Raw genomic sequence first — 24,378 nt, 5'->3', positions numbered from 1 at the left:
TCCCCACTACTGGAGTTGCTGTCTAAGCACCTCTCCTGTCCACATGTGCGGTTTGGGTGGGCGAGGGGGGCATTGCCCCCCAAACGCAGGACCGACGCAACGTTGCAGGCAGCTCTCCCTCCATCCCACCCTCAGCTCCCCGACTGACAGCCCTCCTCTCCATTCCTCCCCCCTCCCCGTGCGTTTAACCTTTTTATTTTCAGTTGCAGCAACGGCAGTGAAGAAGAAAGCACTGCGGGCTCGCCTCCAGCTTCTCCCTTCCCTCACACAGTGTCCCAGCCTCACGGAAACAGCAAATACATCATCGCAGAAGGCGGGACACTGTGTGAGGGAAGGGAGAAGCTGGAGGCGAGCCCGCAGTGCTTTCTTCTTCACTGCCGTCGCTGCCACTGAAAATAAAAGGGTTAATCGCACGGGGGGGGCAGGAAGGAACAGAGAGGAGGGCTGTTAGGGAGCTGAGGGAGGGCAGGGAGAATCGCTGGACATGAATGGGAGGAGAAGGCAGTGGGAGAGAAGAGATCACTGGACATAGAGAGGAGAGGAGGGGAGGGCAGGAGAGAGAAGAGATCGCTGGACATGGAGAGGAGGGGAGGGCGGGGAGAGAGGAAATTTGCTGGATATGGGTGGATGGAGGAGAGGGCAGGGGAGAATGGAGAGTTGCTGGACATGGATGGATGGAGGGAGGGCAGGGGAGAGAGGAGAATTGCTGGACATGGATGGATGAATGGGGGCAGAGAAGAGAGGAAATTTGCTGGATATGGGTGGATGAAGGAGAGGGCAGGGGAGAGAGGAGAATTGCTGGACATGGATGGATGGATGAATAGAGGGGGCAGGGGAGAGTAAATTTGCTGATATGGGTGGATGGAGGAGAGAGCAGGGGAGAATAGAGAGTTGCTGGACATGGATGGATGGAGGAGAGGGGAGGGCAGGGGAGAGAGGAGAATTGCTGGACATGGATGGATGGAGGGGGCAGGGGAGAGAGGAAATTTGCTGGATATGGATGGATGGAGGAGAGGGCAGGGGAGAATGGAGAGTTGCTGGACATGGATGGATGGTGGAGAGGGAAATCAGGAAGGAGATGCACATGGATGGAGGGAAGGGAAGAGAGGAGAAATGCTGGACATGGATAGAGTGGAGGGCAGTTAAGAGAGGAGAAATGTTGGACAAGGATGGAGGGAAGGAAAGACAAAGGAAGGAGATGCACACGGATGGAGGGAAAGGGAGAGAGGAGAAATGCTGGACATGGATGGAGGGAAAACTGCTGAATTTAAGGGCTGGATCAGAACACTTTGAGGGCAGATACTGAAACTGGATGAAGGATAGGGACAGGGCTACAGATGGTAGACAGGACGCATAAGGACACAGTAGGATGGTGGACATGGTGAGTGAAATAATATCAAATGGAAAGAAGACACTGCATAAAACAGAAGACACTGGGACCAAAGTGAATAGAAAAACTAAATGATCAGACAACAAAGGTAGAAAAAAGTATTTTATTCAGAATTTATTAATTGGAATATGTCAGCTTTTGGAAATGTGCATTCATGTTCAAGTGAACAGCAGGGTAATTGATCTGCAAACTCCAAGATGGACACCAAACGAAGCAGATACGTATGTGGAAAACAATATTTAATTGATATGGATCAATAAAAAATTAACAAGCTTGTTATTTTTTTATTGATCCATATCATTTAAATATTGTTTTCCACATACGTATCTGCTTCGTTTGGTGTCCTTCATGTTCAAGTGTACAGCACTGCATACGTCTAGTAGCACTATAGAAATGATAAGTAGTAGTAGTAGTGGTGATATTTTGCATGTAAGTTTCAACTTTTCTAGTATTGCTGCATGCCGAGTCTAACTTCCTGAGGTAACTTTCCAGTTCGGTATTTTGCCTTCATATTTTTTTGATTTCTAGTTCCTTGTGCCATATCTGTTGTCATGTGTTTTTCATGTGTGATCAAGGTGCAGTATTCTGCTAGTGTGTAGTATTTGCAGCCCTTTTTTTTTAATTAGGTAGTGTACTGGTGTTTTAGAGCCGGTGTAATTACAGTGCTGCCTTTCCACGCATAAGGTTGTAGCTCATCCTGTCCTTGGAATTAGTGCTGTTATGGTTTGGTAAGGTTATGAGTGTGTTTTTGCACAAGTTTGTTTTGCAGTAGAGAGATTGTGTGTTGGGCTTACTGAGGTGGCACCAAAACATCAGAAAGGGTTTTAGAGCCTAAATCATGACAGTCTACCACCTTGCAACTTCAATTCAGGTCCTCTACTGCTTCACTATCTTGGGAAAAATTGTATTTACATATTAATATCTATATTATATCTACACTATTCCTATGTAGGGTTACCATATGGCTCCATAAAAAAGAGGACACATTGATCTAGTCCAGGTTTTGCTTCCATTGAATGCAATGGAAGTAAAACCCAGACTGATTCAATCTGTCCTCCGTTTTCTGAAGCCATATGGGGGCATAATCGAACAGCGCCGGCTATCTATATGCCTGGCGCCGCAAAGAGCAGTCCCGAACCGTATTATCAAAAAAGATGGCCAGCCATCTTTCATTTCGATAATATGGTTGGGGCCGGCCAAATGTCAGAGATGGCCAGCTTCGGTTTTTGCTGATAATGGAAACCGATGTCGGCCATCTCAAACCCGGCCAAATCCAAAGCATTTGGTCGTGGGAAGGGCCAGCATTTGTAGTGCACTGGTCCCCCTGACATACCAGGACACCAACTGGGCACCCTAGGGGGCACTGCAGTGGACTTCAAAAATTGCTCCCAGGTGCATAACTCCCTTACCTTGTGTGCTGAGCCCCTCAACCCCCCCCCCCAAAACCCACTCCCAACAACTGTACACCACTACAATAGCCCTTATGGGTGAAGGGGGGCACCTAGATGTGGGTACAGTGGGTTTGGGGGGGGGGGGGTTGGAGGGCTACCATTTACCACCACAAGTGTAAAAGGTAGGGGGGATGGGCCTGGGTCCACCTGCCTGAAGTGCACTGCACCCACTAAAAACTGCTCTAGGGACCTGCATACTGCTGTCATGGAGCTGGGTATGATGTCTGAGGCTGGCATAGAGGCTAGCAAAAAAAAATATTTTTTTTTTTTTGGGTGGGAGGGGGTTGGTGAACACTGGGGGAGAAATGGGAGGTCATCCTCCATTCCATCCGGTGGTCATCTGGTCAGTTGGGGCACCTTTTCGAGACTTGGTCATGAACAAAAAGGGACCAAGTAAAGTCGGCCAAATGCTCGTCAGGGCTGGCTTTCTTTTTTCCATTATCGGGCAAAGATGGTCGCCATTCTCTTTTGAATATAAGCTGGTTGGTATATCTATTCCTATGTGACATTTAACTTGTGATTTGAATTGGTATTTGTATTTTTTAAAAAATGTAATATTTGACCTGAAAAAAATCATAATTTGAGTAAATTTAATTTAATTCATTGAAATTTTTACTTGCTTGTTTATCAAAAGAGGTTTAAAAAGAAAAAAAAAGTCAGTCATGTTCTGAGTAAAGAAAGTCCATGTGAACACTGTTAATAATGGGCTTCCCCTTACCACTCTAGGAATAGCACTGTCTTTTCCACTTACACTCCAGTTTCCCAAATATCCACTACTCAGTATTATAGAGTGCTGAAAGACCAGTGGTGTTTAGTATTTTTACCACCTCTCTAAACTATCATATATAATAAAACAGCTTTAGAGAGATAAAACACAAGTCCACACATATGAGAAAGTGGAGTTAGAAATTTTTATTACTTACCAAGAGAAGAGTACAATTATAAAAGGTTAATTTCTCATATGGGGCTTCAGAGCCACAACACAGCTCTGATGCGTCTGAGATTCCCCCAGATAAGATCTGGTACATGCAGTTTTATACAGGTAACAGTTAATACATATTATAATGCAGTGATTAATACCTATTGGATAGTATAATATAATGGTTTTTACTAATTGGCTAGGCTAATATGTTGGTTATTATTTCTGAGAAAGTCTAAAGTAACTTTACTGTTCCTAGTAAGCACAGTCATCTTTCAGTGGAATGTCCCAGTTCTGCATTTCTCCGAAACACCTGCACCACCAGGTTGCCACACAACGCTAAGTTATACTTGCAGGCCTTGCACCTACAATCCCCCTTCCTCATTATCATCACCGCAAGGGTGTCTCAACTCTTTTTGAGTTCAAGTTAGTGTCACTTCAGACTTTGGCCTTTCAGTTCTATTGTCTTTTTCATACCCTGAATCAAAGTGTAGAGAATGGTTCATAATATACAAAACACAAAATATGTAAAATTTAGTTCTTAATAAAATCCCCCTCTATAAAAAGATTTTCAGTAGGACATATGTGTTGGGCAGAGCGGCATTTTGGTTTGTGAGATTTCTCTGTCAGTTTGATTGGAAATGTATGTGTGTTGAAGACAGGCTGTCAGTGAAACTATCCTTTTCTCTTCTCCATAGCAACCTGTGATTGGGTGGAGGAGGGGAGGGAGGAGTTTTCCTGATGACAGAGTATAAAGGGAGGGATTTCTCTGCTCAGGAGGAGAATTCTGTGATGTCAGGAGCACAGGTCACAGATAACAGAGAAGTGAAAAATCCTAAGAGTTAAATTCACAGAAGTGTGGGAATTTTCTTGGGGAAAAGGGAGGAAAAATCTTACCACCTCCAACCCTTTTACCTCAGGTGGAGGCACCAGGTTCTATACATGTAAGAGACCCACCGAGCACTGTTGCTGTAAGCTGGGTGAGAGTTTTCCAGCTGCATTTCTACCGGTGTGTGTGTGTGGGGGGGGGGGGGGTGCTTCAAAATTGTGTTTTCAATCAGTAGAGACAGGTAAGTTTCCTGGAGTCTTGCAGAGCTTGCCTGTACCTCATTATTGGAAATGTGTTAGTGATACAGCACCCCCACTGGCAGGACTATAGGTGAACGACTCCTGTCAACACCGGCACTGAGTTGGCGCAAGGGGCTCTTGCCAGGTTGGGCCCCAAACCCAGGGACACTCCTGAGGGGGTGTTAGACTAAGATCCCCCCATGGTAGAGTTTGCCATTTTCACTTCTAAATATTTAATACAGACATGCATTCTTTCATTCTTCCAATCAATTTATTCTTAGTGTCTGTCTGGCATTTTAAATCTCTGGGCAGACTCAATAATGTTAATTGCTTATCATAAGCTCTGTAAACACTGCCCTAATATAAGTTATTTGCAATTTGCCATCCTCATCTATATATATTTTTCCACAAGGAAAATTAAATGAAACTCTTGTTGTAGAATCTGAAGCATTTGAAAGTAATGATCTTGCTTGCTGATTGACTAAGTTGCAGTTTTTAAGCACTATTTAATAGAGGACGCATAACATATTTATTCAAGTAACAGGAAAAATCACACAAGGTACTTTAGGAAGCATTCACAGAATATGAATAATTGACTTTAATTGTGTTTTTTTTTTCATGTTTGAATCTCAAAGATACTTAGCCAGCAGCATTTCAAAACCACCTGTTTTTGAGCTTGCCAAGTTTTAAATATGGAATCCTAATGAATTAACTTTCTATTTTTTTTTCAGAGCTACTTTTGCATTAGGTTCTCACATGAAAAGCATTACTTTCTCATGATGTATTTTTAAATGCATTCGTAGAAGAATCCACACACAGAATAGTGATTCTAAATAAAAACAGACAAATACAATTTATAATAAAACACAGATTAATTGATTTTTATTTGAAAATGATCAGAAAAAAGAGAAAAGATTAGATGAGGCACATCACAGCACATCAAGGCAAGGATTGGTCTGAGCCATGCAACAAAATTGTTCTCTATAATGGTTAGAATTGGTTTGCCCTGTCTCAAAGGTATTGTTCAAATTAAATCTTTTAAACCATGTGTATGTCTAAATTAGTTTGCATCTGTGTTAGAGTTCAGAGAAAATCTTTTACAAGCATCATATTTGTAGGAATAGAGGTGACTCAAATCAATCTGCAACTTGAGCTGAAAGGTAAGTTGGCACTCCACTGAAAGTCCCAGGAGCCAGGGGGAGATCTCCTCACTTAGAACAGGCCCTTGTTTGTTTCTCTCTCTCTCTCCACATCCTCCTGCTTCATGATTGTAAGCTCTTTGAGCAGGGACTGTCTTTCTTCTATATTTGTGCAGCACTGCGTATGCCTTGTAGCGCTATAGAAATGCTAAATAATAGTAGTAGTAGTAGAAGTAGTAGTAGTCTGCCCCCCCCCCCCCAACCCCTAGTAGACATCCTTAGGCCAAAAAAAATCTCAAAATCTCACCTTAGGTGCCCCAACTAGAGGCACCCAGAGAGGATAGATACAATAGGCTAGATTCAATAAATGGCACCTTATTTTAGGCACCAGTATGATCTATGCTAAGCTAGAATTCTTTAAAGGGGGCACTGAATGGAACGTCCTGTATAGAATACTACATTAGAGTGCATTTTGCGCCTATCTTTGGGTGTGGACACTTCTGGCTGCCAAAGGCTGGTGTAAATGCTGGTGCCCAACTGATGACAATTAGGTGTGCAAATGCAGGTATTCTGTAACATTGCACCCAATTTCTGGGAATGCTTTTGATCTGTCCATACCCGTCCCATGGCCATGCTACCTTATGAGCTGTGTGCTAATTTAGGCGTGCATGTTATAGAATAGGGCATAATATCCTTTGGGAGTTGTATCTGCCAATATGTACCTGGACAAAAGGGTCCTTGGTTCATCATAAAAGTAAGTTACATCAAAGTCATGCAGTTCACCATTGGAGAACACTTTATCAGGTTCAACACACTTTTGTTGAAAGACGTGAGGTGTAGTCTTTTGGAGTTTCATAATGTTGTACAATATCTCAAACATGTCTGTGTGCCCCCTCCCAGTCCAGTATCTCATTTCACTCTTCTCCCTCCTCTCAACCCCCTGCCCCCCCCCCCCCCCCCCCCCCATTAAGCCTTCCCCTTTTCAAGATGCCCTGCTTTGGAATACTTAGCAGAGTAACGGGAGATTCTCTTTCACTGCTGCCACTCTGTCTCTAGTCAAACAGATCTAGCACATCAGCAACTCGCAATCCTCCGACTCACAGAGTAACTATTTCCGGCTTCACAAAACCAAAAGTAGTCTAATTTGTGACTGAAAGAAGTACACGGTGCCTGTGCACCAGACCCATTTGACTAGAGGCAGAGCTGTGGCAGTGAAAAAGATGTTCTCGTTGCTCTGCTAAGTATTCCAAAGAGCAGGGCAGCTGGGGAGGGCTAAAGCCAGTGAAGTGTCATGTTCCAGGGTCAGCACAATGGGTAAGCATTGGCAGTTTATGGTACCACCAAATGTCAGCGCCCCCCCCTGCCATGCTTACCCCACTTACTGTAATACACCGACCATGTTCAACATATTATTAATGACACTTAATTCCTTTTCCTGGGCAATGACTCCTAATGTACCTATAGTTTGAGTTCCTCTTTCCTGCATGGATCACTTTGTACTTCCTCACATTAAATGCTATCTGCCATTTGCTCCATTGTTCCATCTTTGCTTATACCCTACACTGTTAATTAAAATGTTCTATTACGTATTGTGTTGACATTGCAAGTAGTATGCTATGCCATACTTTGTATTGTTATTTGAATATTTTTTCTGCTTTAATTGTCTGTTGCTCTTGTTTGATTTATTGTTACAGTACACCACCTTGAGTAAATTCTTTCAAAAAGGCAGTAAATAAATCCTAATAAATAAAATAAAAATAAAATACCGAATAGTATTTTGAATATGAGTACTAGTTTTGAAAAACAGTCTGGCCTTGACTGAGAGCCAGTGTAGCATTGCAAGCAGCAGAATAGCTGTTTCATATTTTGACATTTTGAATATTAGTCTTGCTGCCATGTTTTGTATGGTCTGTAGCAATTTTAGTATGTTTTCTGTGCATCCTACATATGCTTATCATTGCAATAATCTAGTTTGGACAGTATCATCAATTCTACTATTAGACGAAAAGAATGTCTGGGGAAGTAGTCTCTGATTCTTCTCAGTTTTCATAGTGTTTTGAAGCTCTTTGCTGTGATTGCTGAGACTTGTGTTTCAAGAGATAGATATTTGTCAAGGATGATTCCTAGTATTTTTAGTTGTGATTCAATTGGATATGTTTTTTGGTCGATTGTGAAGTTTTGGTCAGGAATGGGATTACGTGCACTAGATAGAACTAGGAATTTGGTTTAGTCTTTGTTTAGTTTAAATTTGAAAGTTGTGGTCCAGTATTCTATGAGGACCAGTCCGATTTTTTCCAGTTTCTTTCCAAGTGGGGCCATCATGATATTAAATAGTATCAGTGATATTGGGGATCCTTGTGGCACCCCACAATCAGGAATCCAGGAGGTTGAGAATTGGTTGGACATTTTTACTAGATATGATCTAGTTCTTAAGAATCCGTTAAACTAGGTTGCCACTTCGCCACTTATTCCCATGTTGTCAAGTAGAGTCATTAGGGTTGTGTGGTCTACTATATCAAAGGCGCTCGACATATCAAATTGTAGTAACAGAATTTTCTGACCTTCGCATATCAATTTTCTGAATTTTGTTATCAGCGTTGTTATGATTGTTTTGGTGCTATGTAGTGGTCTGAAGCTTGATTGTGAGTTGTGAAGGAATGACTAATGTGTCAAATATTCCATTAGTTGTTGTGCTACTAGACCCGCCATCGTTTTGGTCAGTAACGGTATTGAAGCTACTGGTCTATAATTTGTGGGTTCACTGATCCTTCCAGCGGTGTTTTGGGGGATTGGAGTTGGTATGATGTTGCCGTTATCTGGAGGGAAGTGATCATTCAAAAACATTTATTCTATGTCTTCTGTGAGGTGGTCAATGAACCAGTCTGGTGGATTTTTAATCATGTAGTTGGGGCAGTTGTCTAGTAGGCAGTTAGCTTATACATATTTTGTTAGCAGTGTTTTGACTGTGCTGGTTGTGGGTGTTTTAAATGAGGACCAGGTTCTATCTACCTTGATGTGATCATTGTTGGTTTCATTCTTGCAGTTGAGTAAAAAGTCTCTGATGGATGATTTGTGTTTTAGCAAGGTTTGATCGTATGTTTATTATTTTTTCTCAAAGTATTTTGGGAGTTGGGGTGATTCAAAATGGCTGCCATCTAAATCGGACACTTTGTAAAGCTTTTGGAGATAATGCCGAAAAGAAGGGGCCGCGTGTCCTCCTCTGCTCCCCTTCCATGGCAAAATCCCCCAGCACAATCTACAATGACTGCTTACCTCCATAGAATCGAGATGCCGAGGACACCGGGACCGGACCCGCTAGGTCAACCGGGTGGAGTTGGAAACACTACGGAGACCTCTGGGTTGGAGCTATCGCTCAGTCCCGATGTGAGAGCGCCTCCCTTGCAGTCCTTGGGAGCGAGCATGTCGACGCCGGTTTCCAGTTGGACGACACCAAAGAGTGTAGCAGCCCAACGGACCGAGGTGGAGAGACAACATGCGGAGGATGCGGCCCAGGAGAACAAGGCACCTCTGGAGGGACAGAAACATCGACTTATAGCCAGGTTCAGACGAAGGATGGAAGGGAACTTAGAACGCAACTATCCGCTGGACTAGCAGAGGTACAATTTTCCTGAATTCAGGAACCTACTGAAATTACACTGGACGCTTTGTGGACTTTGATTGTGGACTTGGGGAAATCCCTAAGCCCACAAACAAAACAAATATCTCAGGATGTTCTTACTCTGAACCAAAAGATTCAAGATACTGAAACCAGGGTTGAAACTATAGTGAACCGACAAACAAATATGGAGAAAGAGTTGAAAGTAGTACAGTTACAGCAAGAGACTATGATAAAAGATTTAACTACTCTAAGGAGACGAACTGAGTTTTTGGAAAATGTAACTAGAAATAACAATATCCGCTTTTTGAATTTTCCTAAGAAAATAGGATATTAGAAGCCTCAGATACTGAATTAGTTAATTCCTCTACTTTATTTGCCACAGTAGCCTTATCACCAGATAAAAACTGGTTGATGTGGCTTTTCTTTCAAAATAAGCATAAAAGCTTTCTTGGATTGAAGGTTCATCTCTTCCCTGATGTAACCAAAGAAACTCAAAGACGTAGACAGAGATTTTTACTTATGCGTCCGGGGGTAACTCAGTTGGGTGCTACTTTCTTTTTAAAGTACCCCTGCAAATGCCTGATTAAATATCAATCTAATAAGTATGTATTCTATGATCCTTCTCAGCTTTCCTCCTTCCTGGCGGCAAAAGGGCAAGGGAGTAATTAGAGAAAAGCTTTAGGTAAAGGAAAAGGGTGTCTTTAAATGATAATCCGATCTAGTGTGTTTTTTCTTTATTTATATTTTCCTTTTAGATGTCCATAACAGTAAATTTTGAACCCCATCAAAGTGGACTTTGGTTAACTTGCTGTGTGTATTGACCTATGAACTGATTTCCTATAATTTTGTTGAACAGTACAGTTATTTTCTTGACAAGTATTAGTTCTTGTTTGATGTTAAATGTAAATGCATAAATAAATAAATAAAAGTATTTTAGGAGTTCATATGATGTTGGTGGTGTTTCTTTTGATGATAGTAGATCTTTGGTGTTTAATAAGTTGTTCATGAGTTCATATACTTTTTTCGTATTAATCTGTTCTTGTCACATATGTTCTTTGGCTCTTTTTATATTGTATTTATATATACTTCGCACTTTTCTCCATGTAATTTTGTTGGTGCCTGATTTGTTTTTGAACCAGTTTCTTTCTAGTTTCCTGCATAGTTTTTTTTAATCTCTAATAACCCTTCATTAAACCAGGGATGTGGCTGATTCTTACATCTTGTTTTCATTTTGAGTGGTGTTATCTTGTTCAATTTGTTTTTACTTAATTCATCCCTGTTTCTCATGAAGTGGATATTATTGGGTGATTATCATTGTTCAACAAGCAGGCCAATGGATTATATGAAGAAAAGTCCCAAACAGTAATCATTTATCCCCATAATAAAACCAAAATAGAAAGTGCTGAGAAACAACAAAAGTGTGATGTCCAAAATTTGTATGTAAAACTTTTCAAAAACCTCCAGCAGGCAGCTCGGGGCCCCTTGAGCATCACCTTGTCTAATACCAGCTAGGAGTGTGCAGAAAACAAACAAACAAAAAACTTTGCTGTGAGTCCTTTACTGTGTTGTGTCCAGGAATGTTCCTTTTTTTTTTTTTTTTATTTATTCTGTCATCATGAGAGAAATACCATTAAGATCGCATGATCTTAAGGTAAGAGCACACAATTCACAAAGGGCCCCTTTTACCAAGCTGCAGCAAAAGGGGGCCTGCAGCATGTTTTTGACACGTGCCAAGTCCCCTCTTTTACCGCAGTGGGTAAAAAGCAGGTCTTTTTTTTTTTTTAAGAAATGGCCATGTGGCAAGTGAAGCACTTGCCATGTGGCCATTTTGTGGAAGCCATTGAGGTGGTGGTAAGTGTTCCCATGCTAACCTGCTGCTAACCGGGCTGCGCATGGCACTTCCCAATTACCACCGGGTACACACCAGATACAATGGCACACTGGGGGTGGCAACTACCACCAGGCTGCTGTGGTAGCCCGGCGGTACTTCCTTTTTAGCGAGTACTTTAGCTACTTTGTAAAAGGGGACCCATAGAGTTCAAACTATTCAGGACAAGTGCATACTCTTTTCTGAAAGTGCATACATGTATACACTATGCCCTAGATTCAGTAAATGGCACTCCAAATTCAGCGCTGGAAAAAGTTGACACTGAACGGTATCTATAATGGGCATTCTGGTATTGACGCCCTTTATAGAATAGTGCGTAGTGCTGGGATCAGTGCTCAACTTTGGGTACAAGGAGTTACACCAATTGAAACCAGATGTAAATCCCAGCATGCAAGTTGGGTGTGGATCTGCACTATTCTATACCACAACACATTTTGAGGGATCGCCTCTGACCTGCCTAAGCCCCTCCCATGGCCATGCTCCTTTTACAGATCTGCACGGAAACACTTAGGTGCTATTCTATATATGGGTACATGTGTTTTCATTTGGATCTATAATGTAATAGAGAGAGGGAACTAAGTACAAAAAAGGTCCAAGCAAAAAAAACAGCACGAAGGGCCTTTTAAAAATGAATAAGTTATCTTTTGATAAGTGCATCTAGATTTCAAGTATATTTTCTATATGTGTATATACCAACATTTTTTTGTTTGAACTCCTTTTGTACTTGGTTCCCTCTCTCCTACATTTGGTTTTGATTAAAGCACACTTGCATGTTTGCTCTTATTATAAAATTGTTATATATGTGTTAAAACACATTTAATATGTTTCAAAAATGTTTTTATATATATGTTTCAAAAAATTTTAAAAGTTTATATATATATATATGTTTTAATGAGTTAGCATAAATTTGATATACATAATATTTTATTATTTCATGTATGCATCTGTTTATATATATATATATATATATATATATATATATGTATCCCAATTTTTCATATATATGTATATTTACTTTGGTTCCTATCAAAGTGCATTTTTTTGAATTCACATATTTGTCTAGTTGATTATGTTATTATTAATTTTTGACTGTTACTGTAATATGTTTAATGCAGACCCCTGACGCAGGTGCAGTAGCACCAAAGCACGGCCCATATCAGGTCTTACTTCAATCAAATTTCACTATTAAAGGATTTTTTTTAATGAAAGAACTGTGTTCCCTTTGTTTTTAAAGTCCCGTCGTGCTGTTTTTTTTTTTTTTTTTTGCTTGGCTTTTTCATGTGGATCTGCCATTTCTGCCCCGTTTCAGCACCTTGCTTCTCTTTGAATGCTTTCCTGCACCAAAAATTCAGCTTAGAAGTAGCACCTAACATTCATCATCATGTATAGAATTCCTCTGTATTCATGCATGTGTGTTGGTTTGCGCATGTGTACACTATTGGAAAAGAGTATGCACTCTTACAACAATGCACACTTTCTGATGAGTGCACATTATTTATTGCACATAAAAAAGCATGAAATTTGATGCTTTTTTCCTATTTCTTTTCATTTTCAATTACATAAAACAACATAATTTTAACATGGCTTACTAAAGAGACCCTGCAGAGAAAGCAACAATATAATTTGTGTGGACCTTGTAGTAGTTCCTTGATTTACAATCTTTCGGTCCTAAATCAAACTCGGCTATAGGTAGATATCATTAAAACTGCTTTCATGATAGAATGCATTGCTTTTCAACTAGATTAATTGAGAAAATAAGATTAGGAAACACCATGATATCCTACTTCAGGCTTTCTTGGAAGGGATAATGTCTGTAGGGGTTCTGCACTATGTTAAGCACTTTAAACTGATCAACACCCAAGAAGTGATAAGGAGATTAAGGCCTGATTATGCTCCTATTAGTGGAATTCAAATGGGTGACCTGCCAGGACAACAGTATGGACAAGTGCTCTTGCATGTTTACTTTGGTTCATCTGTCAGTGGCATAATGCCAGATACCATCTGTAAGGCAATTGTATTGGATACTTTGCAAAGCCTGCCTGCACCTTCAAGGTATATAAATTAATTTTCAAGTACTTACAAAGGTGTGTAAGTATGTGGGTTCCATCTGTCTCTGCTGTAGTGAAACTGACACAGCAAATTAGGAAGTTAAACTCTAGGCTAAAAGATGCCTATAAAGATTAAGCCATTTCCCATCTTTGCCTAACAATTAGCACTAGGCCACTAAACAGCGATCAATTGTAATTGGTGAACTGAGAGATGGCAATAAACAAATTACTGGTGTTTTCATTGATGTCTATTGGTTTATAGAACCTCTGTTATTTATACCAGCCCTTCTCTTGGTAGTAAATTATCCATTACTGTTGTCTCTAAGATCCTAAACAGAAATTGCTTACTTGTATTAGGAGACATGCAAACTTCCTGTGTGAAACAGAAATTACAATGAAATAGAGCAGAGCAGCAAAGGTCCTCATCCCCAGAAGGGAGACCTTTTAGCCTGTCCTGGTTTTAGATTTACATCTCAAGGCAGTATGATATTTGCAATCCTTGAGAGGCCAATGCACTAAAGTCACCAGAGACAACCGCTGCTATTTCCATCTTCGTAAAAGTTACTGAGGTGGAAATAGCGAGCAATTTCCAAACAAAATCACACGCAAATGAGCTACTCGCAAAAACAGCAAGCAGCTTGGAAGGGGAAAGCAGTGGTGTTCCTAGGGGGGGCGGTGGGTGCGGTCCGCCCCGGGTGCACACCGCTGGGGGGTGCCGCGCGCGCCTGTCCTCCGTTCGTTCCATGCTTCTTCTCTGCCCTGGAACAGGTTACTTCCTGTTCCGAGGCAGAGAAGAAGCATGGAATGAATGGAGGACAGGCGCACGTGGCACCCCCCAGCGGCGTGCACCCGGGGGGTTCTTTCGCGGGGCTGTCCTTTCGCCGGGGGGGGGGGGGGTCACGCTGCATCCGGTGGGGGCGCTGCACCCGGGGGGCGGGGTGCATCGGCGATCCGCCTGGGTGTCAGCCCCCCTAGGAACGCCACTGGGGGAAAGCCCAGTGCAAGTGTATGGCAGCCACATGCTAAGCATGGCTGCTAAGTGCATGCCCAGAACAGCTGTATAGCCTTTACTGTTTCACGGCTTTCATGCACGCAAGCTTTACAGGCCAGAAATAGCATGTATGAAAGCCGTGTAACAGATCTATGCTGCGGGACACTCCACCTCCTCCAATGATGATATCGGCGGGGGGGGGGGGGGGGGGGAATTGTAGCCAGATTGCTCTGCTGGCTGTGGAGCGTACTGACGACCACGTTTGCTGCACTCCTTCCCTCTGTCCTGGGTACAGCACTGGCGGTGACCAGGGAGTGCTGAAGTCAGGCTGGAAGGAGGAAGTGCTACGTGCCCAGTCAGCTCTTACATGCAGTGCCAGCCCAGAAACCCCCTGCCATAGCACAAGGGGATGGAATCCAGTAGCTTGAGCTGCCCAATGTAAGCGGGGAGCAGCCGGGAATGACATTTTTGTTACAAATTCTACTGCACCAACAGCTCCATACCTGTCAGAAAATTTTGCACACTACAGCAGGTGATCCTTTCTGTGCATCGCTGAGAAAACATTTTAATACATTTGCAATTGGCTGGTCGGTAGCTGCTAAGGCAAACGGTAAACGCCACACAACCCCTTTATGCATTACACCCAAAATAACATTTGCTTTAGACTAGTTACAACCAGTCTAAAGCAAACGTTGGAAGCATGGTAAGCTTTGTGCATTTGGGTCTGAGTCTACCCATTGAAATCAGTCCTGTGAGTCCCATAATGCACATGGAGAAGGTTAGCAGAAATCCAGGACTAGCCTAAAATCTCCCTCCTGGAACTGGGCATGGGACAGAGCAACCAGATTTGAATCTGCCTAGTTTCCTCAAGAAGGCACTAGAAAATCAATTACTATTATTTTTGGAGGCATACTACTACCTTCTACCCTCCCACTAAGACATAAAGGGCTCCTTTTTCAAAGCCGCACTAGCGATTCCGGTATGGCAAATACAACGAAGCCCATAGTAATTGAATGGGCTTTGTTGCATTTGCCGAATCATTAATGCAACTTTGTAAAAGGAGACCAACTCTAATATATGAGTTCTGAAAACAACACAGAAATACGTTTAAGTTACAGACCTCACAGAAAAAGATAATTTTACATTTTTTTTGTCCAACTTTGAGCATGAGTATTCTCGCCTGGCAGTTAAGTGTGGATCCCCAAAATTCTATAATACTGCACATATATTTAGTGAATACCCCTGACCCACCCATGTGCCTTCTATGTCCATGCTCCCTTTCAGTTGCACACTAAAAAATTTGTGCATGCATCTTTATAGTATAGCGCATAACAAGATATGCATGCAAATCCAAATTGTTGCCAATAATTGATAGCTCCCAATTATTGGTGCTAATTAGCTTGTTAAGCAATTAAATTACATGTGCAAATTGGGCATGCACCCAAGTTTGTACATGCAATTATGAGTACCATATATAGAATTTGGGGCATATTGCCTAAAACTAGGTGCTATATTTCTGCATGCCTATTTTTTCATGGGTATACCTAAGACAATTTTATAAGAAGCTACTTGAACACATAGAATGTTGTTCTACACAGGTCCCTTGTAAATTTACCCCAAACTGTATCCACTTATTTTTATTGTTTAATTAAAACCAGTTTGCTAAAGTTTGATGATATGTGTCAATATTAACTTCATAATTGTAAATAAGAACACTTTACTTTTGAGAATTTATTATGTAGGGTCATCATGCTATAGAGATTCTTGTTTTATTATGATAATGAAAAAAAACCCCCTTCATATAAGATTTATGGAACAATGATCCACTATTGAAAAAAAAAAAGAAGAGGAACTCTTAGGGGACAGAGACATCCTGGGGCAATATATTCTCATACATTAAAATATATATATATGTGAATGTGTGATGTTCCATTAACAGACATCATATACCTCCTCTAGAGATGCTAATTTGCAATCTCATCAGGGGTATGAGAGTATATAGTATGTGGTCCTGTCTCAGATGTTTTAGGAATTGCCTACCTTTGGATCAGCAATGAAAACTAAGAAATGATTTAGCAATGATTTAATTAGAAGTAAAGAAAAACACTATCTAATATGCAAACCCAATGGTCCACTGTCATTGCTTTGCAGAAACTACAGTGTCAAAAAATATACTATTAAACATAATTGATATTGAACTATGTTCTGTTTTATGGCATGGAGGATTAAGCTATTAGTTAGAGCAACAGACTGTGAACAAGAAAAGCCAGGATTCACATCTAGGAGATGTTCCATGTAACTTAGGATAGGTCACTTAGGGCCTCTTTTACTAAACCGCGCTAGCGATTCCTGGTCGCGGCAAATGTGCTGCAGCCCATTCATTTTGAATGGACTGCATTGCATTTGCTGCACGGGAATCACTAGTGTGGTTTAGTAGAAAAGTCTCTTAGCCCTTTTTCTACTTGCTAACTACGGGGCTGCAAAGTTTGTCTTGAGAAGGGATCTCCGAACCTTAGAAGAATGGTCCAGGGTCTGGCAGTTAAAATTTAATTCCAAGAAGTGTAGACTGATGCACTTGGGGTGCAGAAACCCAAAAGAGAAATATCCGTCAGGAGGGGAGAGATTAGCAAGCTCGACACAGGAGAGAGACCTTGGGGTGTTGGTGACTGAGGATCTAAAAGGTGAAGAAACAATGCGACAAGGCGACGGCCGTGGCCAGAAGGATGCTAGGCTGCGTAGAGAGGGGTGTAACCAGCAGAAGAAAGGAGGTGTTGATGCCCCTCTACAAGTCATTGGTGAGACCCCACTTGGAGTATTGTGTTCAGTTTTGGATGCCGTATCTTGCTAAAGATGTAAAAAGACTGGAAGCGATGCAAAGAAAAGCTACAAAAATTGTATGGGATTTGCGTTGCAAACCGTATGAGGAGAGACTTGCTAACCTGAACATGTATACCTTAAAAGAAAGGAGAAACAGGGGTGACATGATACAGATGTTCAAATATTTGAAAGGTATTAATCTGCAAATGAACTTTTTCGGAGACGGGAAGGCGGTAGAACTAGAGGACATGAATTGAGGTTGAAAGGGGGCAGACTCAGGACTAATGTCAGGAAGTATTTTTTCATGGAGAGGGTGGTGGATATGTGGAATGCCCTCCCGCGGGAGGTGGTGGAGATGAAAACAGTAATGAAATTCAAACATGAGTGGGATAAACATAAATGAATTCTGTTTAGAAGGAATGGTTCCACGGAATCTTAGTGGAGACTGGGTGGCGACACCAGTAATTGGGAAACAAAATGGGAGCTGGGCAGACGTCCAAGGTCTATGCTGTGATTGTGACTAAATAGATAGGGATGGGCTGGAGTGTAAATTTTAAGGGACTTCGACGTTAGTGTCAGAACTTAGTACAAGAACAGTGCTGGGCAGATTTCTATGGTCTGTGCCCTGAGAAAGGCAAGGACAAATCAATCTCGGGTATACAAATAAAGTATCACATATCATGTAAATGAGTTTATTTTGTTGGGCAGGCTGGATGGACCGTACAGGTCTTTATCTGCCGTCATTTACTATGCTACTATCCAGCTCATTTTCGAAAGAGAAGGGCGCCCGTCTTCTGACACAAATCGGGAGATTGGCATTCTTCTCTCAGGGCCAGCCAAATCAGCATAATTGAAAGCCGATTTTGGGCGTCCCCAACTGCTTTCTGTCATGGGGATGACCAAAGTTCAAGGGGGCGTGTCGGCAGTATACCAAAGGTGGGACAGGGCGTGGTTAAGAGATGGCCGTCCTCTGTTGATAATGGAAAAAAGAAGGGCGTCCCTGACGAGCATTTGGCCGATTTTACTTGGTCCCTTTTTGTTCACAACCAAGCCTCAAAAAGGTGCCCGAACTGACCAGATGACCACCGGAGGGAATCGGGGATGACCTCCCCTTACTCCCCCAGTGGTCACCAACCCCCTCCCACCCAAAAAAACAAATTAAAAACATTTTTTTCCAGCCTCTATGCCAGCCTCAAATGTCATACCCAGCTCCATCACAGCAGTATGCAGGCTCCTGGAGCAGTTTTTAATGGGTACTGCAGTGCATTTCAGGCAGGTGGACCCAGGCCCATCCCCCCCTACCTGTTACACTTGTGCTGGTAAATGGGAGCCCTCCAAAACCCACTGTACCCACATCTAGGTGCCCCTCGTTACCCTTTAAGTGCTATGGTAGTGTTGTACTGTTATGGGTATTGGGTTTGTTTTTTTGGGGGAGGGGGTTGCTGGACTCAGCACCCAAGGTAAGGGAGCTATGCACCTGGGAACAACTTGTGAAGTCCACTGCAGTGCCCCCTAGGGTGCCCGGTTGGTGTCCTGATATGTGAGAGGGGACCAGTGCACTAGAAATGCTTGCTCCTCCCATGACCAAATGGCTTGGATTTGGTCGTTTTTGAGATGGCCGTCCTCGGTTTGCATTATAGGCGAAAACCAAGGTCGGCCATCTCTAAAGTCGACCTAAATGTTGAGATTTGGCCATTCGCACCCATCTTGTTTCGATAATACGAGATGCCCCGCCCCTTCACCGGGCCGTCCTTAGAGATGGGCGCCCTTAAAGATGGGTGCCTAGTTCGTTTAAGCCCCTCCACATTACCTCAGGTACAGACTTAATAGGTCAATACTCAGTACTATTTAACTGATCAGGAGAGGCTTCTGCATGGTCAAATAGTGCTGTGTGGGTCGGGAACATATATTCAGCGGCATTTAACTGCAGAGTGCTACTTAATATCTGCTCTGACTGCCAAAATGCTTCACACTTAGTGCCAGATGGTCTAAGGGTGGAGTCAGGTTGGTCCTGAGGTCATATGAGCATGACCAATATTCTGGTGCCTAGATAGCTATTTGTGAAGTCCTACTTGCCTAGATAGCTATCATAACTACAATATGCCTGGTTAACTTAATTAGTTAACAAGTCATTCAGCTCCGATAATTGCCATTTAATAAACAACTATTGACACTAATTAACATTAATTAGAATTTACCCGCAGAAATGTGTAAACATATAGTCTATTTATTTATTTATTTATTGCATTTGTATCCCACATTTTCCCACCTATTTGCAGGCTCAATGTAGCTTACATAGTTTTGTTATGACATTGTCATTCCAAGGTATCAGATACAATTAGTAACGTGCAAAGATTAAGTAAGGAAAGAAAGAAAGAAGGAAAGTGTTAGGCGGATAAGTATAGAAGGTGGACTTTCATAACTGGGTAGGTTGGTGAGGTGCTCATATGTTTCCAAGGGGCAGTCACAGACTCACTGAAGACCAGCGAGTCTGTGACTGTTCCTTGGAAACATGTGAGCAAGTCCCTATATTTATATAAAAAACATCTTTTGGAGCTGACTAAGATGGCACCGAGACCAGACATGCTATGCTGAGCTCTGGAGATTTTTTTTCCTAAATTACTATTTTCTTAGTTAACAATGCCAAAGAGGAAGGGAAAGACTACAGGTGGTTCCTCCTTACCCTCAGCGGACCCTACTCTTCGTCAGTTACCAATTACAGCATATGCAATGCCATCTGCATTTAGGGGCGCTCCATTGACCGGCACAGAGAGGAGTCCCGGTCAGGAAAGTGAGATATCACTTAGCCCATGGAGTCCAAGGCAGGTTCTAGAAGTGAAAAGCTTGCAGGGAGGAATGCTCATCGAGCCATCGGAAGTCGGGGCTTTTGAATGAGCCAAGGAGGGTTCTTCCCATGCTACTGTGATGCTTCAAGAGGGGGATTCTCTAAAAAATCAGAGCCTTCCACTTACCTCCTCGGAAGCTGGGCGGAATTTGCCGGGGCCAGAGTTAACATCTGAGGCGCCGCTGGGAGTGGATAAGCGGTCTGGCCCTGAGATTGCCTTGCAACCGTTGGAAAGACCAGCAAAGGTAACATTGGAGTCTTTATGGTCAGCAATGGAATCCCTGCATAAGGTTTGTCTTACTTTTATATCCAATACAAGGTCAAATGCCTCAATGATAGAATCTCTTCAATCTCAACTTTCTCTTCAGGAATCAAGTTTAAAAAATTATGAAAAATTTTTAACTCAAGTTAAGGAGGTGGAATGTAAACTATTACAGAATGCTGATGTGGTTCACCGTAAATTGGAGAACTTGGAAAATGGAGCTAGGTCATTAAACTTGAGAATACTAAATTTTCCTTTTGTTAAATATAGCTCCTCGAGGGACTTATTTCATAATTTTTTAAAAGAAGTTCTTCAATATCCTGAAAATGGGCTTTCCCCATTACAAAAACTTTATTATTTACCATCTTTATCAGTTCGGGCAGCCAAAGTAAAAGACCAAGTGGGGGCAAATTTGTCTTCTGATAGTTTGGATGTCTCAGCGCTTTTGGAGAAATCGCAGGATGAGTTGGATTATCAGACCACATTATTGGTCTTTTTTGTATTTCTTCAAGATAAAGAGGCTTTGATAAGACTGTACTTAAGACAATCAGTTCCACTTCTTTTCATGGGAGAAAAGATTCAGATATTCCCGGATGTTTCAAGACCGACACAGGAAAGAAGAACAAGATTTCTGTCTATGAGAGAAGAAACCTTCACTTTGGGTGCTACATTTCAATTAAGGTTCCCATGTAAATGTGTTCTTCAGATAGATAATACAACATTTCATTTTTTTTTAACCTTTGCAACTTCGTTCTTTTCTGAATGCAAGAATTCCTAAAAATGACACATGAGACTTTTGGACTTGTAGGAATATAATGCAGTTCTATGATCTTCTCTGCGCCTTTTTCTTTTTTTTTTTTTTAATTTATCTTTGTTAATTTTCCTTTTCCTCTCTTTAGGAATAGAGTATCAGGTTTCCCCCCTCCCCCCTTATTGTGGACTACAGCCTATAAATGTTATTGCAGATCAGGGATTTCCCTGGATAACTATTTCCTTGTAAATTATGGCGCATTGCTTGACAAAGTTCGCATTGGAATTATGTAAAACAATTTTCTGTTAAAAAAAACATCTTTTGGAATGACTTATGACAGTTTATTGTCAGTTTTGTGTGTTACACCTTTGCATTAGATGGGATACCAAATTTTAAGCGCCATTTATAAAATTTCCCCTCATGTAATCAAGCTAGCATTTGTAGAATAGCACTTCAGCGCCATGAAAGCATTTATGTACATAGATGCACACATTTACTCTTAAATGCTAGTATGCTAAACACTATATATGTATAAACAGGAGTGTCTAGATCTGCCCCATTTGTTACTAAGATGCATAATCCTCTCTTTATGTGAGAAGGCATGCTCGTGTTTAAAGCATTCATAGTAAAGAATTCATTGTAGGATCAGCCATCTTCAGCTTACCGTACTAAATGAAACAGAAACCTAGTTAAATCCTGCACTAGGGCCAGCGCTGATTCAGTGTGTATGAAACTGAGAATAGTTTTATGTGTACGTGGGAAGCTGAGACCACACACAAAACAGGGAGAAAATCACAAGTTCTGGCATTTAGTTACTACATCCCATTAATAATGTACTGCTCATATAAACAGGTGGACATCTGTTTTATATTTTAAAAGCAATTTAGACATGGGGGTAAATTCTAATCTTTCCTGCCTCACTTTCCCAAAGCCACTCATCTCAGCAGGTATAAACCATTTTTTTTCTAAATAAGGTATTCATTTTTCTGCTACTACAAATTATGCTGCTACATATGTTTTCACATTCACCGGGGAGCTAATTTTTTTCTCTTGCCTTTGTGACCTTGGCAAACACCAAGGACTGTCACACAATTTTACTTTCTTTTTAAATGGAAGACTCAGTAAAGGAACAGATCATTTTGAGTCATCTATTCTTACAGTACTTTGTCAGATTTTAGGAATTCAACAGATCTGGAGCAAAAATCTTTGACTTAGCTGGCCTCCTTGCTTTCTCCTTTCAGATGCACATTTAAATTTAATCGGTTCTTAATTTTATCTCAATTTCTAGTTGATCCCTATGCGTATAGTACATTTTCCCTTTAGTGATCAGCTGACAAGAGTATCTTGATTATAGGATGTGAGTGAGAGGAAATTCTCCAAATACCCACATATGTTACAGAATACTAGTATGTACATGGGCAAGAGTCACCATTAATTGGAACTCTCATATGAGGAAATGCTAAAGAGGTTAGGGCTCTTCAACTTGGAAAAGAGATGGTTGGGGGGGGTGGGGGATATGATTGAGGTCAACAAAATCCTGAGTGGAGTAGTATGGGTAAAAGTGAATCGATTTTTCACTTTTTCAAAACGTACAAAGACCAGGGTACACTCAATTAAATTACATGGAAATACTTTTAAAACAAATATGAGGGAATTCTTTTCAATCAACGAATAGTTAAGCTCTGGAACTCATTGCCAGAGAATGTGGGAATAGCGGTTAGCATAACTGGGTATAAAAAAAGGTTTAGCAAGTTCCTGGAGGAAAAGTCTATAGGCTGCTGTTGAGATGGACATGGGGGAAGCCACTGCTTGCCCTGGGATTGGTAGCTTGGAATGTTTCTACTATTTCGATTTCTGCCAGGTACTTGTGACCTGGATTGGCCACTGTTGGAAACAGGATACTAGATAGATGGATCACTGGTCTGATCCAGTCTGGCTATTCTTATGTTCACTTGCCTGCATATGTGCTATGCTATCCACAATTCTATAAAATGCACTCATATTCAGTTTAACGTGTAAGTGAAAGTGGGGTGTTCACATGGGTAGATCATGGACAGGTAATGGACAGCTCTACTAGATACATACATAAGTTACAAAATATTGTAAGTTACCTATTAATGTGGTGCCACTTACGCCAGTTATTGACATGGTGGAAGTGATTGTAGCTATATATTCATACAGAAGTGGTGCCTCATTCCCATATTCTAAAACCCATCTAATTGCCCTTGGAGGAGTAGCCTAGGGGTTAGTGAAGTGGACTTTGATCCTGGGGAACTGAGCTCAATTCCCACTGCAGTTCCTTGTGACTCTGGGCAAGTCACTTAACCCTCCATTGCCCCTGGTACAAAATAAGTACCTGAATATATGTAAACTGCTTTGAATATAGTTGCAAAAATCTCAGAAAGGCAGTATATCAAGTCCCATTTCCCTTATAGAATACCTTTTGGTGGCATGATTTTTTAGTGCTAATTTCATGTTGCCCCATCAGACACCCTTTACTGAATTGTCCCCATAGTGCATTCTTGATTAATTTAGTGGATACCTTCAGTCCTGAGTTTTGGTGAGTAACACATTGAGCTGACTTCCAGAGACATGCTATGTAAGTCTCAAGTTCAGAAGATTGAGGTGTGGAAAATCTGCTGTAACTTCTTATATGGATGAATGCATAACTGTTTCTGGCTATAGCAATTACATTTGAGATGTAAGTCACATCTTCATAATAACTGGAATATCAAGATTAGTTCTAAAGAGCAAAACTATTTTTGAGGATTAAAATCTTTCATAGCATCTTTTAAATGTAGTTGTTTTAAACTTAATTTACTAGTGTCTGAAAATATTGAGTTAGTGCTCTTCAGCTTGGAAAAGAGATGGATGAGGGGAGATATGATTGAGGTCTACAAAATCCTGAGTAGTGTAGAATGAGTAGAAGTAAATCAATTTTTTACTTCTTCCAAAAGTACAAAGACTAGGGGACACTCAAGGAAGTTACATGGAAAAACTTTTAAAACAAATAGGAGGAAATATTTTTTCACTCAATGAATAGTTAAGCTCTGGAACTCTTTGCCAGAGGATGTGGTCTGACCCAGTATGGCTACTCTTATATTCTTAAGTAATATGTTATGAAAAGTTTTAAAGAATTATAACAGATATGTAGATGATATATCTTAAATGGAGTGGTACTTTCTATGCC

The sequence above is a fragment of the Microcaecilia unicolor genome, chromosome 2 (genome assembly GCF_901765095.1).
Source record: "Microcaecilia unicolor chromosome 2, aMicUni1.1, whole genome shotgun sequence".
Classification (NCBI taxonomy): Eukaryota; Metazoa; Chordata; class Amphibia; order Gymnophiona; family Siphonopidae; genus Microcaecilia; species Microcaecilia unicolor.
The sequence above is the reverse complement of the archived record's forward strand: the minus strand, read 5'-3'. Positions refer to the sequence as shown.